The sequence below is a fragment of the Octodon degus genome, unplaced genomic scaffold (assembly GCF_000260255.1).
Source record: "Octodon degus isolate 3935 unplaced genomic scaffold, OctDeg1.0 scaffold00285, whole genome shotgun sequence".
Lineage (NCBI taxonomy): Eukaryota > Metazoa > Chordata > Mammalia > Rodentia > Octodontidae > Octodon > Octodon degus.
Genome location: NW_004524861.1, coordinates 1,698,758 through 1,715,768, shown reverse-complemented (window position 1 = coordinate 1,715,768; position 17,011 = coordinate 1,698,758). Strand labels below are relative to the sequence as shown.

At 41.6% G+C, this 17,011-nt stretch overlaps 1 pseudogene; it reads left to right on the top strand.

Moving 5' to 3' along the window:
* The window catches only part of LOC101579943, a 34,992-nt pseudogene that overhangs the window by 17,046 nt on the left and 935 nt on the right, over window positions 1-17,011 (top strand).

Genomic DNA, 17,011 nt, shown 5'->3' with positions numbered 1-17,011 from the left:
ATGCTTGCCAAGCAGGAATTGCACCACTGGCCCTCCCAGCCCTCCCCCCAGGTTTAGGGAAGGCATCACAGAAGTCTGTCCTCTCCTCATTGCCTCAATATGAAAAGCAGAATTGGGCCTTCAAATCATCTTGAATAGAATGATTATTCTTGCATCTATTTCCTTGACATGAAAAGCCTCTACATTTTTTTATAACTTGAAGATGTAATTACCACTGTGGCACAAGGAGGAGCTGGCTACAAGCCCTGACAATTATGCTGGGCCCTTAGAATAGTGACTGTGACACAATTAACTAATATCATACTTTAAGAGCAGGAGTTAGAACCCACCTCCTAGCTTGCAGGAGGCAGAATTCTGGGCTGGGAGAATCCCGTGGTGCTGACAGACAGTGTGGAATGGATGGTTTCAGGGGTGCAGCAGAGAAACATGGCTGCAGGGCTTTTTGAAGAGTGAAGGGGTCTGAACCAAGGGCAGTTCTTACTGGAACCAACAGAAAGCTCCACATTAGTATCCCCTAACCCACAAGTCTGCTTGTCCATGCCACTTCCAATCCACTTGAATCCACTTGCACAGAAATCCAAGCAGGGTTCCTGAGCAACCACACTCCCGGGGCGCAGGATGGACTTTTGTGAAGCTTTGCCTATAGAGGCTATGAGTAGCACTCTTAGAAGTTTGTCTGGGTGCTTCACCTTGTCACACCCAAGTAAGGAAGATGTGTAGAACTGGTTGATCCACCAAAGTTCCTGAATAGGGCTCAGACCTGTTAAAGTGCTACAAAGGCTCCATCTATTGGAGCTGATGGGGAAGAACAATCTGATCTAATTAAGCCTCTGGGATATATGGTCTCTCATGTTCACTTTTGCTCTCTCACTCACCCTCCTTCTCCCCTTCCTTTTTCATGCTATGTTATTTTTAAGATCTAAAGTAATGTGTGTGTGTGTGTGTGCGCACAAATGTGACTTACTGCTTTTATTTCTTGCAATATCTTACCATGTCACTTTAGGTTCTCTCATGCTAAGAATGATTTCATAAGATTTGCTATATTATTTTTTCTGTGAGGTTTTTAATTGAACTCAATTTTGTTGTATCCTTACTTTCCATAAATCCTTAAATCTCCAATTTTCCCTTTCTTTCTTATACTGTATGCATGTTATTCTTAAAGCTTATTTTTATAATTCTATCATTTTATTCTCTTACAGTACATATGCAAGATGTATGTATACATGCAACTGTGTATATGCTAATTTTTCTTTATATAATGTTACATTGAACTTATAGGTTCTCCCTCCAATGAAACTGTTTATTAACTGATTTAGTAAATGAATACATCTTCCTTAAATTTTTCTCACTTTCCATTTACATTTCCTTCCCAGTTTTTCTCTTTCTGCCCTTATATATTACCTTTCAAACTTTCTTTTCCTTCTCCATCTATTGCAGGAAAAAAAACAAATCATCAAACCTGTTTTATTATTTTTCCCTTTCTCTTTTGTCTCAGTGGTCTAAGTGTCTGCCTGCCAAGTGTAAGGGCCTGGGTTTGATCTCTGCTACCGCCAACCCTAGAACCCCAGGTAAGCCATGCCAGCCACCAAAACCGGGTATTACTCTGATTCCAAAACCAGAGAAAGATCTGATTAAAAAAGAAAACTGCAGGCCAATCTCTCTAATGAATATCAATGCAAAAATCCTCAATAAAATTCTAGCAAGGAGAATGCAGCCAATCATCAAGAAAATCATACTTCATGATGAAGTGGGATTCATCCCAGAAACGCCAGGATGGTTCAACATACATAAATCCATAAAAGTAATATACCACCTTATCAATAGAACCAAGAAGAAAAGCCACGTGATTAACTCAAAAGATGCCAGAAAAGCTTTTTACAAAGTCCAACACTCATGATAAAAAAAAAAGCCTACAGAGAATTGGAATAGACGGTCTACAACCCAACATGATAAAAGCTGTCTATGAGAAACCAACAGCCAACATCATACTAAATGGGTAAAAACTGAAGGCCTTCACTTTAAAATCAGGAACAAGACAAGTATGCCCACTGTCTCCACTCCTATTCACTATAGTTCTGGAAACATTAACTAGAGAAATTAAACAAGAGATAGAAATAAAAGGAATAAGGATTAGAAAACAAGAAGTAAAATTATCATTATTTGCAGATGACATGTTATTGTACATAGAGGACCCCAAATATTCCACCAAGAGTCTTGTAGATTTAATCACTAAATTCAGCAACACAGCAGGATACAAAGTCAAAACCCTAAAATCAGTAGCATTTTTGTACACATAAAATGAACATGCTGAGAGAGAAATTAGGAAAACCACGCCTTCCACAATAACATAAAAAAAATGAAATACTTGGAATCAATCTTGCAAAGGTAGTAAAAGATTTATACAGTGAAATTACAGTGCTCTGAGGACAGGAAAGGGAGTAGGAGTAGAATTCATCTATGTATGTAAGCAGGAGGGTTTGGACAACTGTACTGTGCATTTCTGCTGGTTTATGGGAAGAAGCAGTTAATGCTTTAAATTGTTTCATCTCTTTTTTCAATTGTTTCTTCTTTTGCCTTCTTAATTTCTTTTTTCTTCTTCTAATTTTATATGCATATATCTGATAATGTGAATAACTGGTTGGAAGACAGTACTGTGTTTTACAACAAATACTGTGAAATTCATAATACTTCATTAAGTGAAAATCTGTACCACTTGTACTTTTTTATGTTTTAATTGTAATGTGTACTCTCCACAAAATATAAAAGAGCAAGAGAAAGAAAGGAAAGAAGGAAGGAAGGAAGGAAGGAAGGAAGGAAGGAAGGAAGGAAGGAAGGATGAAAGGAAGGAGGGAAGGAAAGAAGGAAGGAGGGAAGGAAAGAAGGAAGGAGGGAAGGAAGGTTACAGGTAGGTGCCAACACAGAATCCAAGATTTGGAAGGGACTTTGGTAATTCTCTCCTCAGGCATAGCCCGTAGATGTGCAGCATAGCAGCACATGACCATGGACCTCATGTCTGGGCCTTCAGACTACTAAGGCAGAACCCCCCAGCACTGCATTTTCCAAGCATCCAGGGATGTTCCTGCATGTGAAAGCAACACTGTTTTGGTCAGTTTTCCTGTGGATCTGTCCTGAGAGATGAGGTCAAAATACCAGGACTCTGGTCATGTGTGTTTCCAAGGAAGTTAATATTGTGCATCAGACATTAACTTCCTGTATCTGGTGTGATTTATTGCATGGTGGAGACCGAAAGAGAAATTTGATTGGTTTCTTCCAAAGTCATTTGCTGTGCATTCTAATACCGTTTACTGAACAGTCATTTCTTATAGATGACATCCCAAGTTTGAAAAGACCATGTTTATTGCATACAGCACACATCCTGCTCAGTGAGAAATAGTTTGTGGGCTCACTATGTCCTCCTCTGCATCTACCTTTCTACTCTTTGTCACAAATATTTCACTTCTCCATTATATTTGAAAGAGAGTTTTGCAGGATAGATCAGTCTAGGTTGGAATTTGTTTTCTTGCAAGACTTGAAGTACTTTGCTCCATGCTCTTCCTGACTGGATGGTTTGTGAAGAAAAATCTGCTGTTATTCTGATGGGTTTTCCTTTAAATGTGATCTGTTTCTTTTCTTTAGCGGCTTTTAGTATACTGTTCCTATGCTGAATTTCTGAAATCTTGATTATTATGTGTCTGGGTGTGGTTTTCATTGGATTGATATTATTTGGAGTTCTATATGCTTCGGTTACAGGAATGTCAGATTGTTGCCCCATATTTGGGAAGTTTTCTGCTATTACTCCTGCCCATATTCTTTTTATATCATTTGTATTGACTCCTTCCTTCTCATTGATGCCTATTAGTCTCACATTGTTCATCTTTGCATCGTCTTGCAGGTATTGAATTATTTTTTCCTGCATCCTAGTTGTTTTAAAGAGATCTTTTCTTACTTTTTCACTAGCTGCAATGGTGTCTTTCAGGTCAGAAAGTCTATTTTCACTTTCACACAAACGGTTTTGCCAGCTTATGATTGAGGTTTTAATTTCGTGTATATCACTTTGAACCTGTTTCATAGATTCTATTTCTTTCCTAAATTGTTTATTCAGGGGTTCCATCATTTTTATATTCTCCTCTATTTTTTTTATCAGTGTATTCTTTAGAAGCACTTAGTACTTCTTTGATTATGGTTACCACTACATTTTTTAGTTCTGAAATTATTTCTGATCTGATTTCTTCTATACATTTTTGCAGTTGATTCTTTACTGTCAACGCTATTATTTCCGAGATATCTGGCGTGTGATTTCTAGTTTCCTCAGTGCTAGTGTCTTCTGCAGTTGTACTGGTTGGACTCTGGGCCTGAGACTGCATTTTGTTCCTTCTCTTTGTCATCTTGTATACCACTGTCTTCTGACCTTTGGTGAAGAGCTTGGATAGAGTTATTACCTTAGCACCAGGTCTGGATCTACGAAGTTCAGATTCCTCCAGGTGGGTGTTGCTTGGATCTGGCTGTTGTGCTCCACTTCTTTCTGCTGCAGGCATTAGAGTTGAACCCTTTGTGTCTCTCTGGGAAGATGTTCTGCTCCTGAATCAGCTGGGTGGGTCTTGCCTCTAGCCTCTTTGCAGGGAGTTCTGCTGAAGGGTTCCCTGCTGGGCCTGCACTCTGGGTCTGTTCAGGATCCCGTGGCCTGGTTCGTCTCACTCATGCGCTGGGCCTGCTCTCTGGGTCTATTCCGGATCCCGCGGCCATCAGTCCTGCCTTTCTACTCTTGTATCAGGGACATCCTTCACTTCATTACTAACTTCAAGCTAAACTATCGTCACCTCATCTGCCTAAAAAATTCCTCAAAACACCACCCCAATATTTGATGCATTTCACACACATCAACAAGAAAATAATGCAGCAATATGCTACTTCCCTTGTCCTTCTGTTTCACCTTGGGTTAATTGTGTGTCCTGGCAGCCATCAGGGAGGTCTTTACCAGGCAGAGAGTGAAGCTCAATGGTAGAATGCCTATGTCACATCCCTGACATTCGGGATTTGACAATTACAACCACAAAAATGATGATATTGAAAAGTCACAGAGGCCTTTATCATGTGTAAAATGAAATCCTAAACCAAGTGATCTGTTTAAAGCTGACCTTAAACTGTCTTTTTTTTTTTTTTGGGGGGGGGGTACAACTTCAGGATATTTTGATTTTGATTTTGAGTTGAATTGTATTTTAATTTATGGAGAAAGTAAAACAAAATTTCAAAACAAAATAATAGGAAAATAACTTCAAAGTAGTTACTCAGAGTACAAGATATGGCCATGAAAAGTTCTCCAAATGATATTAGCACAAATCTTTCTTTTCAATGAACAAAAAGAAACTTGTGGTATAGCTGTCTTGTATTCATTTTCCTTTTTTCTTCCTTCCTTTCCCCCTCCCTCTCTCTAGTTCCTTTTTCCCTTTTGAGCAATTTCTTCTCATTTCATAATGTCTATTATACATTTGGATCTGATTTGAATCTTTCAGCTTCTCATTCTAGGATGATGATATGATAGTCACACATGTGAGTCTGGGTTTATTTCACTTGTGAGTATGGTCTCAAGTTTCATCCATTTACCTATAAAATTCTCAAGTTTATCCTTCTTTTTAGCTGAGTAGAACTCCATTGTATAAAAAGACCACATCTCTTAATCCATTCCTCAGTTGATGGGCATTTGGGTTGTTTTCAAAATTTAGCCATTATAAATTGTACTGCTATAAACACAGGGGAATAGTTGGCTTGAATGGAACCTCTAATCCTAGTTTTGGTGGAAATCAACATGGAGATCCTAAACTGTCTTCTTAATCATAGTTCCAGGAAGCTTCCAAATTGATTTGCTTTGCATCTGTATTTGATCATGAGGCATTGCTTTCAAAACTTCTACTTCCTTTTCACTACTGTCCCTCAATTTCTGCATTCTATAAAACAGCTAAACACTCACTGTACACCTAAGAGTTTTCCAAGTTCCATATGAAATAAGAAACTACACAATCATTGTGGCACTGGTATTGTTGACCCACATTTAGTTTGGTCCGTCATCTTCCCACTGACTGTGCTGTTCTGCGTCTGGCTGGGCCATCAGCTGAAAGAGTTTCAACTTCAGAACCACTTGCCATAGCACTGCAGGCAGTGAATGACTAGAGGAGAAACAGGTTACATTTTCCTTTCAGTTTCCAACATAAAATAAATTCCACAAGGTTTTTCTTTGATCCAGAAGCCCCCTTCTATAGTCACTCAGCCACTGGTCTCCTGTAACTGTCACAAAATCTCCATTCTCCTGTTGCCCTCTGTTCTCCACTATTCTGAAAGCTATTCATTTCCAAGATGATGCCACATGTTGCACTATTAAAAATGGAATCAAAGTTACTGAGGAAAATGCTAAGTATGTGCAAGCCAATGCTTTTTTTCAGGCTAAAGTGTTTCAGGAGTTTCTGGTTCAGGAAGAGACTGTTGTATTTCAAGTTAATTTAACTGTTCTTTTAGATTGTTTATCTAGTTTTGGATCAAATCCCATGCCAGGGACTTTAACAGCATTTCGTATGTGTTACCAAGGATATGGTCACCCTTTGATGTTGTTTCTAGAAGAAGGAGGAGTGGTGACAGTCTGCAAAATCAATACTCAGGAGACTTAGGAAACTTTGGATTTTGGTTTCAGCAATGCCTGTGTTATCACTAAAATCATTCTGCTGTCAGAGGGGCTCCGTGAAGCATTTTCTGAACTGGTTACATCAAGTGAGGTCCTACAGATTACCATATCTCCTATTTCAGATTACCTACTTTTGGAAATGCAGGTAGCTCACACCTTGACTATCCCAAAGATTGTGATTGATGGAAACATTTTAGTGTAATCAGACCCAGGCCAACAGGTACAAGCTTTCCTCACTGAAGCCCTCTACAAAGGCCCTGGATTTATGATGTAAAGTATCTATCAGGTAAGACGACTGAGGATTTCTCTTATTACAGTATTTGATAAAAAATGAAGATGGACACACACGTTTTGTGGACTATTACTGTAGCCCAGATGAAGAGGTTTCTGAAGCTGAGTCCCAAGCGTGAGAATTCATGGTGGATATTGATGTGTGTGAATAATAGGTTGCATTTGCATTCTAAAAACAGTACTCATCATGCCATGCTTTCCTGTTGTATTGTCTACAGAGAAGAGAAGAAAGAGAAGATGGAAGCAAAGTCTCCATAACAGCTGCTTGTATTTTATAAATAAATGTTTTCATGTAGTCAGAGTTTACCCAGCTAAAAAAAAGAAGACTCTTGAAGTCTTATGTCAACCCCATGAGTAGAACAGTAGACAGGAAACCTAATGAGATGCTGAATCCAACAGTAAAGGAGTATTGTAAGCTTCTGCTCACACTGATTGAGAGGCCTCGTGGGTGGTCTATGGTACATCAGGAGGAGGGTCCGATGGCAGGCTGGGGCTGATAGCCAGAGCTATAGTCCAGACACTTTTGTGGCTGATGGCTGCCTGTTACAGCTGCCTCTTGACTTCATGGCTGGAACAATTCATTGTGTTTGGAGCAGGTGACAGTGTGATTCTGGAGTAAGGTCATGTTTCAGGGTCAGGCTGTTCAAAAGCTCCTCCCTCTCAAGGTGGTGCTCCTGCCGAGTTGCTAACCTGTCCTCTGCCTGTCAGTGCTGGGCCATCACAGGTGTCATGACAACCTCCTCTGTGGCTCCTGGACACTCAGGTGTAGAAAAGCTTGGGCTGCTCTGGGCAGTGCAGTGGGAGGAGGCTGGATGGAGGTGTCACGGTGACCTGAGTCTGCACCTGCTTTTCCTTCTACTGTAGCTGTGAGTGTGGGGAGTTGCTCAGTCTCTCTGAGCCTCGTTTTTCTCACTGTAAATTAGGGGTCATCAGGTGGATGTTGGAGCCAAGTGAGATTCTTGACTTATTCTTTCACGCAGCAGGGATGTACAGCTGCTCTGAGCCTGATCTCTCTCTGGCACTGAGACTCTGACAGAGACTAGCACAAGGTCAGGGTGTCCAGGCACCATTTTATTCCTTCCTGTCATACACCTGTTCTCATGTGACATGATGCCCACCCTATCTGATAAGTGCTCAATTTTCCCCACTGTCAAAAACATCTCCTGCTTCCCTGGAATTCCTTCACCTCTGCCATGTCTGTTTTCCTCATGTTTAAGGAATTTTTATTTTGAGAACAGCACAAATTTGACTGTGTTCAGTGTCTCTGGGACAATACTAAATCTATGGTGTTCTCTAAAGGACACTGCCCAGATGCCCAGATGCCCAGTGTCTCAGGTCCAGACTGAGGCTCCCTGCACAAGGCAGGGAGGGGTCCTTGCCTCTGCTCTGCACAGCTCTTCCATACTCGAACATCATTCCCAGAGTGCAGTTAGGGAGACACAGGGCCAAGGCACCCAGCTCCACCTCTGGGTGTCAGATTACCTGATGTTGTGATATCCTCCTTCTCTCTTGGTTGCTTCTTCTCTGCACTAGGACTGAGTGGAATTAAAATTGCATCCAGTAATGACTCTGTGTCCCTGAAACTTGGTTCTTTACATAAAGTGTACAATTATGCATGTTTGCTTCCTACCAAAAGGAACTGGTTTCCTGAAACCACCACTATTTTCAATCAATTTCTTTTGAACCAAAATATATATTACATAAAAATTACCTCTTTAACTATTTTATATTGTATAATTTTGTGGCAATGAGTACATGAAAATGTTCCCAATCATTTTATTCTTATTAGTATATATGTATGATATGTAATTAATACATTCATTGTGAGGAATTGGTATATATACATATTTCATCCTGTTCCTATTTAGTTTTTCTTCTCTTCCCCTGTCTTCCTTTTCCCTCCATAAATACATTCACTTCTCACTCTCAAAATATCTTCCTTCCTGTCCTCTATCATTTGTCTTTAGTTTGCTCATTTAATTATTAATATTTTAGGTTACTTTATATGTCTCTGTTATTTTGCTAGCATTATGACCTCAAGGCATCCACTTTCCTACAAATGCCTCAGATCTGTCCTTCTTTATGGCTCAGTACTTCATCATGTAATATAGATAGTAGATAGCCAGCTAGCTTAATAGCTAGCTCCATAGCTAGCTCCATAGCTAGACAGACAGACAGACAGACAGACAGACAGACAGACAGACAGACATGATAGATATATGTATCATTTTTTATACATTCATTTGTTGATGTATATATAGGTGACTTCCACATTTTAGCTCTTTTTAAGATGTGTTGTTACAAACATGGACATGGATGTATCACTGTAATATGACATATTTAATTCTGGTTTTAGGTTTGTGAGGAATCTCCATACAGATCTCCATACTGGCTATACAATCTTACATTGCCACTACAGTGCAGGAGAGTTCTTTTTCTCAACCCAACAGCCTTTCTTGTTTCTTGCTGATAGGGAACAATGCTTCTGGGAACATATAAATATCTATGTCTCTGTTTTCCTTCTTTTCAAGCTCTGCAGTGAGAGGTAAATTCCTGGTGTAATGCCTGGGAAACTCTGAGTGTTTTCACCTGCACACACACATTTACAGCCTAAAAGCTGAGCTGACATTTCCTCATATTTGTGAAGAAAAACACTTACTATGGAACTAGTGCAGGGTACAGGCGAAAGGAAAAAAAGTGACCTATAATTCCACTGCTTGAAAGGAAAACCCATTAATATTGTATTTTAATTTCTTTCTGCTTCTTTTCTGCACATTTTTTCCTTTGTGCTATGGATAAGAAACATTAAAGTGTCATTTTTTTCTGTCAGATTTGTCAACCTAATATTCTAACAACTGCACTATTCCATCTCATAGTGCATTGCAGAGTATTTTATAGTGCAGTTAAACACACCACTTAGTTTTAATTAAACTGAGGTGCAATGCCAGTTTGCTTTCACTCTCAGAACAGTGTTCCTAAAGGGTCTCCTGGAGCCAGATGTCCTGGCTCCTCCCTTACTATATCACCAAGGGCTACATGTGGCAGTGTCCAAGGGGCTAGAACTGATCCCAAAGCACTGCTTGGGATGCCTGGGGAAGAGGATCAAAATGTCCTTTCTTGTTGCTGTTAAAATAGAAGTACATGGTCACCATTCTTTTAGGAAGGCAAATAACTTCATTTATGCCAGCAGGCTGATGGGAATTCACTTTCAAATCAACAGCCCCAAGTCAAAACAAAGCAGAATCTTATATATGATTTTTCAAGCAGAAATATAAAAGCTGATAGCAAGTTATTCTATAGTTAGTTACATATGTGTAGTCATATACTATTGGGCAGATTCACTTGGGGGGGTAGATATTGGTAATGGGAGGGCATTTATCATATAGCTAGGATGGCTGGGGAGTTGGGGCCAAGAAGCAAAGTATAATCAAGCATGTGGGTCTGACTGGCCCATTCTGTCTGGGACAGGAAAAACCTTGATGCTGACTAGCAAACAGGATACATTCTGAGGCTTTGGTGCAGCTGCATTTGGTTAAAGTTGGGCTGAATTATCTGTGAGTTTCAGCTAGCATAGACAGTCAAGCCTAACTGATTTTGACAGTCTATCTATGAAGCTTCTAGTTTGGGAAATTTTCTATTACAAATTATCTCTTATATATGTTATGTTATGCATAATTCCCTTTCCTACACCTGATTCATATCTTAAAGTGAAACATTAAAAAATCCCTGATAGAGACTACTATGAATCTGCCCTGAGTAAGACCTAAATTGACCAATTGGCTTTCTATGTTAACTTGTGAGTCTGCCCAAAGCCTAGGCCTCTTTTCTGGAGATGGCTGGTGGACTCCTCGTAAGTGAACCTCTGTGAGTCACTGATCCCTACTGAGGACTGTAATGCAGGGTGAAGCCTTAAAGCCTCACAGGATAAGACAACATCATAGCCAACTGACACCTGTCTCCAACCTCACCTAGATAAAGACTGTAGCCTCAGGCATCTCACCCTTGGGTGGATTAACTTAATACTTGGAGAAGTAGTCCTTGAGCCGTTCCTGGCCTTCGAAGAGTATTCCCTGCCCTTTTCCTGATAATTAAATAAATATGGCCACCCAGAGGTCTTGGTTTTAGCCCAAAGAGAGGTCTTTGATCCTCCTGGACCCCTGAAATTATTCATCAGGAAATCCTATCCCAGAGCCGGGAGATGACTCAGTAGAATAAGTGCTTTGCTGGCAAGTGCAAGGGCCTGAGTTCAATCCCTGGTTCCGGAAAAAAAAAAGGAAATACTATCCCTGTAAAATATATATGTCTTTTTGTGACAGGATCTTGTTATGTAGTTCAACTTGGCCTTGAGGTCACCTTCTAGCCCAGACTAGTTTTGAACTCACAACAATCCTCCTTCCTCAGCCTCCTGAGTGCTTGGGTTACAAGTGTGTGCCCTACACCCAGCTCACCAAACCCCCGGAAACCCAGAAATCAGTAGGCTGAGGCTGGAGTATCAAGACAAGTCTTGTCTTTAAGAAAACAGAACCAGAAATTTAAAAACATACATATATAACTAAATATAAAATACTAATAAAAAAAAGTCTTCAGTAATAATGAAGCCTGTGGGAAGAGAAGCAGGAGGAGTTCTAAGGCAACCAGGGGTACACAATGAATTCAAGGTAAGCCTGTAATATATAGTGAGAATCTATGTCAAATCAGTCAAACAAACCAGGCTTGATTATCCATTCCTGTATTCCCAGGATTTGGGAAAGCTGAGGCAGGAGGCTACCACCTTGTAGTTCAATGTAGATAATGTAGTGAGATCTTGTTTCAAAATAGAAATAAAATAAAAATGACTGAAGCTATAGCTCAGTGTGAAAGCACTGGGTCGAACCCTTAGGTGAAAAACAAGATACAAATGTTCTCTTATTTAATCTAGTTAAACCCAAGGTGCTCTTGCTCCTCCCATTCACCTGTCTCACTATCATGAGGAGTTCAAATGACTGACAAGGGAGACCCCACTGAGCTCTGAAGAGATGGATTTCATTGAAAGAAAAATAAAATACGATCTTTTAAATAATAAGAGCCAGGTGTGGTGGCACACATGTGTAATCACAGAACTCAGGAGGCTGAGGCAGGTGAATCTTTGTGAGTTCAAGACCATCCTGGGGTACAAAGTGAGCTCAAGGTCAGTCCGAGCTGCATAGTGAGACCCTGTCTCAAATAAATAAATTAATTAATAATAAACTATGAAATGACAAAGAGGAGTGTACTTGCATATGATTCATTCCAGCAATGGAGATCCTGAGACAGAAGGATACTGTGAATTCAAAATCATACTGAGATGCAAAGTGAGTTTGAGCCCAACTTTGCCTACAAAATGAGACCTTGTCTGAAAAAGATATATATAGAGACATAAATATATATTTATTATGTATATTAATATGTATTAATATATATTTATTATATATATTAATATGTATTTATATATAATGACATAAACCAATGTCCAGATCAAGATAGAAGGCATGAAGATAAATTTGCTCATTTATAATCAAAACAAAAATTTAACTCTGGCTTGGTAGATCCAGCCATAGTCCCACTGATAGGGAGGCTGAGGCAGGAAAATTGGGAGTTCAAGACGAGCCAAGGCCACATACTGAGCTAAAACCCAAGGACAACATAGAAAGCCCTTAGGTCATTAAAAATGATAAGAATAACAACATCCAAAATATGCCAATCCTATCTATCTGAAGAAACAGAGAGCACAGAATCGGAAGTGCCATCTTCAACCTCTGTGCTCACAAGACACTGGCTGAAGGGGTAGGTGGGGTAGCCTCATGGAGGCCAGGGACTCAGCAGGCACAGACTCAGGTGACAGTGACAGGGCTTCAGGAATCCCAGTGGGACCAGTGGTGACTGGAAGCTGCAGGACTGAGCACCACTGGACACCATTTGGAAGGAAGCATTGCCCCAAGAGGCCCTGGGGCTGTCTCCTCCTGCCCACTCCGGGCGTGGGATAAGCTTCAGAGGAGCAGTGGGCCCTCAGCTGAGCAGCACTGAGTACAGTATGGTTTTTCCAGGAAGGTGATGCCAGTCTGATGAGCCTCTTCATGGTGGCTGCTAGCTCCTTTTGGTGCAGTTTGCACTTCTGATGATGGGTGACCATGGAAGTTGAGCAGTGTCTTCCCTTCCACTTTCCACCAGCAACAGGACTGGTCATTTCTTGAACAGGGAGCAGGGCAAGGGCTGGGCTGGACAAGGCTTCCTAGGTCCAGTGTGTAGCAGAAATGCACTGGTCCTGTCCGAATGTCCTTTGCCTTCTGTGCATGCAGGGAGAACTTTGGGTCTGTGTGATATATGGTCTGTGGGACTCCAAAAGACAGAAAGTTCCAGAACTCTGGAGCCTTACATTGCAGCTGCCAGCCAAAACTGTGCACTGCAGCTAGAGAATGGGCTGTATCTTGGGCACCTACATTATTGTGGAGGAATAGAGCACAGGCAAGACCTGTGTGGTTTTCAATTGGATGTTTTAACGTCCTCTAGTGGGCCTGGCACTTCCAGGCCAGGCCTCCCTGTGAACGCTAATAGTCTGTGATTATGTAGCCCCAACAAGTAAAATTCTTTCTTGAGCAAACATTTGAAATTATGTGTTATTTCAATGTACCAATTATGTTTGCTGTGATTGAAGGGAGGTTACAAAGCACTCAGGCACTTAAGTGAGACAGAAATAAAGAAAAATAAAATCTACAGCATGCTTCCTGTGCTGCAACTGATGGTCCTGTACCCTTCCTTGGGGACCAGGGCCACCACTGCTGCTTCTAGTACATCAGTCTTCTCTTGCCTATGTCCTCTGATTTGGTAGGAAAAGTAAAAATAAGTGACTCTTCCAGAAGAAACCGGACTCTTCACTTTGCAGTATTCATACTCCTGTCTCTTCCTCTCCTTCATGGAGAGTCCTATCTGCTTTGATACCAATCCCAGTACATTTGCCTCAGGTAAAAGCAGGACAGAACAGGAAAACACAAAGTCCCCATAGGATTCCAGGCAGCTCCATAGGGAATTGAGGCCAGAGCTCTGGTCAAGGTGCAGGGTTTCCAGTGTCTGTTTCCGTACACAGAACCCTACATGGGTGACTTCTAGCAGTGACAACCTCTATGGTGTCGTTGGTGGGTTCCTTCTGCCCAGTACTGACAGTGCCTAGGCTGAGCAAAGTGCTGGCCTTGGATACAGCTGTGATACAGCTTAACCTTGGATAAGGTCCTGCTGTCCTGGGGTTGTGAGTGGCTGTGTAACATAGACAGGTCACAAATAAGCAATCAGTGAACAACTGATAAAAAGCTTTGTTCCTTTTCCCCAACCTTCTCTATTCAAAGAATTATGTGACCCCTCAAGTAGTGTAGGCAGGCTTATCAGCTTTCATGGTCACCCTGTCAATGAACAGGATCTAAGAGGATCCCTTGATATGGGTATGAGCCCTGAAGACACTGTACCCAAGGGGTAGGTTATCTTGTTCGTTTCCATTATAGGAAGAATTTTCAAGGTACATCAATGGGACGCATAAAGACAGTTATTAGGTAGGAAGAAGCACTCACTCATAGGAGGATGCAGGTGCTCAGAGTAATGATAATTATCTGGATCTGGGTATATTCACATGGTTTTGGGATTGCCCTCAGGAAGGATATCTAGGATATGTATTCCTACTAACTGTCAGATTACCCTTGTGATTGGCTAGGTTAGCATAGTGGTTGATACACTGTGTCAGCTTCACTGATCTGCTCCCAGCAGGCAGTTCTGGGCTGTGGAGGGCCCTTCCTGGGGTGCAATTGGTTCTGCCCTGGGGTGCTATTGGGCACCCTGGGGCCCAATTTGTTCCACCCTAGGGTGCGACAGACTGTCCCAGAGTAACTCAGCACAAAAAGTGTATATGAAAGAGTTGAGGAGGGCTCTAGCGGCCCTGCCCTGTTTCCTTGGAGAAGTCCCAGTCTTTACAGGAGCTTGATCTTTGCAGCTGCACCACCTCTTTGCAGTGAAGTTCTGGTCTTTGCAGTCAGCATAGAAGGAAAAAGAGACACTTGATGGACACCGTAGCTGTTGCTCCTTCTCTGCTCATCATTGTGTTTTGCTGCCACGAATGCCATAAACTGCTGTCGTTTGCCTTGGATCCAGCGGGGTATGAACTGAAACCTCCATGAACTGTAAGCTAAATAAACTTTTCCTTCCTTCATTTTGAGTGTCGGGTAGTTGTCCCAGCAACAAGTAAAAAGTAACTAAGACAGTCAGCGTACAAACAATTCACATGTATTTGAAGATTAGATGCCGCCCGCGTAATGGAACTGCTTCCTTGAGGATGGAGGGTTTCATTCGGGGAGATATTTACAGTTGGAAAGCACAGGCATTCAATTTTTCAGCTTATTGAATCTCTAAGATGTTTGGGATTTATTTTCTGGAGTTAGTTTCCTAGAAGAGAAAACTGCATTGTAATCTTGGGTAACTTTTGTGTCCCAAAGCCAAACATTAAAATTATGACTTGCTTCTTTCCTCTACAACCTGAATTCTCTTTGTCCTCCCTAGGTCCTGGGCGGTTAACAAGGGCATTCTTTGCTCACTTACATTTCCAGGGAGGCTCACTACAGAGTCTGCACATGAACTGAAGGAAATGCACTGCATGAGAGTTAAGGGAGTGAGCCAGTGCTGGCCCTGAGGAGGTAGGTGATCACCTATGGCACGTGTTGACTTGGGTGGCCTCCAGAACTTGCGCTTCTCTTTCTCTTTTTTCCACAGGTCCTTTCCAGTCATAGGCTCTGACTATTCTCAGAGCATCAGCATGTGAATCAAGGTCTTCTGTCTCTTTTCTTGTGAGCTTTCCTTCTTTCTTCACTGCATTCACTCTGGGAGGATTTGTAAAACACTGGTCTTGTCCTTTGGTGGGAATTTTAGGGACATCATACAGTTGAAATATAGTATCTTCTGTCAAAACCAAGCCATAGGAATCCCTTTTAACATCTGCTCACCAATAAACCCACAAAAAGTTTCCAACAGGGGCCAGGGAGATAGCTCAGTGGTCTAAGACCTGATAAGTGCAAGGTCCCGAGTTGGATCCCTAGTACCACATGCCATGCTGGCCACTGAAACCTGGCGTGGTGTGGCATGCCTGTAATCCCAGCTCTGGGGAGGCTGAGATAGGAGGATCACTAGGAGTCAGAACTGCATAGTGAGACCCTGTGCCAAGTGAATAATTTTTTTTAAGAAGTTTCTGCACCTTCTTATGCAGATGCAGGGGCTGTGTGCAGATGCAGGGGCTGTGGGTTCCATCTCAGGGTGTTCTGCACTGGCCCCGCCCCCAGGGTGTGCTGAGATGGTCATTGAGACTGGGTGTGGTGGCACACTCCTATAATCCCAGAGTTTGGTTTTCTTTTTCTTCTTTTGGTGGAACCGGAGATTGAACTCAGGCCCTTGCCCTTGCTAGGCAAGCGCTTATTCCATTAAGCCAGCTCTCCGGCCCCTAATCCCAGCACTTAGGAAGCTATAAATAGGAGGTTTACTATGAGTCTGATCTACGTAATGAGCCCCAGTAGACCCTGTACTAAAAATTTTTTTAAGATAAGTTTCCAACATGTATAGTGCTCCTCTGGGAAACATATGAGGAAGGGACAGCATGGTGGAGATGGTTTGTGAAAAACTAGTAATGCACACCAGTAAACACAATGGGAGTCAGCAGCTGTGGGGTAGCTTGTGGGATCTCATATTTACTCAACGTTTACAATGAATCTTGTCAAAATTTACTTAACACGATGTCTCAGCTATTCTTCTCTCCTTGCTGGGACAAATACCCAACACCCAAAATGAAGAAAGGAAAGGTTTATTTAGCTCACAGTTACTAGAAGCTTCAGTCCATACGCAGCTGGCTTCAATGCAGAGTGGCACAGCGCAGAGAGCATCCTTTCATGACCACTGCAAAGAGCAAGCAAGCAAATGGGAACAGTGGCAGCAACAATGGCTGCAGAGAGCAAGTCTGTCTCTCTTAAACTGCATTCAGGCTATCTGCCCTAGGCTGGGGGAAGTGCTCAC